This window comes from Salmo salar, chromosome ssa10 (assembly GCF_905237065.1).
Source record: "Salmo salar chromosome ssa10, Ssal_v3.1, whole genome shotgun sequence".
NCBI classification, from domain to species: domain Eukaryota; kingdom Metazoa; phylum Chordata; class Actinopteri; order Salmoniformes; family Salmonidae; genus Salmo; species Salmo salar.
Window position 1 is genome coordinate 86,706,077 of NC_059451.1, and position 1,968 is coordinate 86,708,044.

The following is a 1,968-nucleotide window of genomic DNA, read 5'->3' on the forward strand; positions in this document are numbered from 1 at the left end:
GTTGTGTATAACTTCGGTTTTGTATAACAGTAGTGATGGGGGGAAAATCGATAGTTACATTTTGGGATATTATATTTTACAATATATCGTATTGGTTTGACAATATCGCAATATTATTTTTGCACTAGTTGGCTTTAAAGTTGGCTATAACTGCACCAAAACTCAGTGTTTTTCCTTAATAGCTTATTTTCCATCTTTTTAAATAGGAAGCCAATTTGATTTCAGCACTTTTATATTACTGATCAAAACTTGTTTTCTCATGCTCTCTCATCTCTCTGCAGCAGACATATGGTGAGCAATGTTTGGACCATGGAATCGCAATAAAATCACAGTATTGAATTGCAATACACATAGAATCGCAAGACATATTGTATCAGCATCATATCGTGAGGATCCTGGCAATTCCCACCCCTGTATAATAGTAATATTCAACTCTTTTTGGATATGTTTGTCAGTGTATTCTACCAGTGAGGTAAAACTTTGGTCTGTCTCCAAGTCCCCTTTTGTTTATTCTCAACAAAATGCAATGGATGTCAGTACCTGATGTTTGGTTTAAAAAATATATATATTTTCAGATTTCTATGAGAAGGGAAATGCTGTGGTATCACCAGTGAGGGTACAGGCATTTTGTGGGTATCTCACAGTTACTTGAAAGACAGGGTGTGTATTTGATCTCCACAGGCTGGTAAAGTTAAAAGGGCAATGTGTTTGTCATAAACAATACTTAATTTTCTTATTCTGTATGTTGCCGTCTTTGTTCTTACCATACATTTATGAGCTGTTTTGTTGGGGTGAGTAGACATGGACTGAAAACTAAAAATAGCCATATACATTGTAAGAGAAACAGTGAATGCAGAAGGGTAAAGCTGTGAGGCATTTGCTCAAATAAATGTATTTAGGCTGAATAACTTACCAAATGTCTGAAGGGAGAGACAACTGGCCAGCCTGATCTCAAAGACTAGACATGAGGGTTGAATGGCGGGAACCCGGTTACCGAGATTTACCGCCAAAAACCACTCCCTTTTCCCGAGATAAATAACTGTAAGAAACCTGTCAATAATAATAAGTTATTTATATAAACAGCATGGCGTGAAATGGAACTGTTAAATGATATGCGATGTCTAAATCTGGCTTCTCTACTGCTTCTGCATGATGAATCAGACCGCCCATCTCAGTATGGAGCGCAGTTCACAATGCATGTAGACAGACCTATCATCTCATGGTAAAAATGTTTTATTGCGACAGGTAGTTCTGCATTTGCTGCAGCATAGTTTATGCTACAGTAATATAAAGACCAAATGCACGTCGAATTTACCCATTTCCATCGGGTTTTCGGTGGTCACCTTTTTTCATTGTAAAGATATATTTTTTAATTGCAGGTGCAGTTTTAAAACAGTCTACTCGAATATCATTGCTTTAAATCAGTGCATGCGCGAGCACTCTCGCAATTTGTTTCTCTCTCCATCAACTCCATTCAAATTGCATCCAAAATAGATCATCCTGTTCTAGATTGATATACAGTTGAAGTCAGAAGTTTACATACACTTAGGTTTGAGTCATTAAAACTTGTTTCACATATTTCTTGTTAACAAACTATAGTTTTGGCAAGTCGGTTAGAACATCTACTTTGTGCATGACACAAGTCATTTTTACAACAATTGTTAACAGACAGATTATTTCACTTATTCACTGTATCACAATTCCAGTGGGTCAGAAGTTTACATACACTAAGTTGACTGTGCCTTTAAACAGCTTGGAAAATTCCAGAAAATGTTGTCATGGCTTTAGAAGCTTCTGATAGGCTAGTTGACATCATTTGAGTCAATTGGAGGTGTACCTGTGGATGTATTTCAAGGCCTACCTTCAAACTCAGTGCCTCTTTGCTTGACATCATAGGAAAATCAAAAGAAATCAGCCAAGACTTCAGAAAAATAATTGTAGACCTCCACAAGTCTGGTTCATCCTTGG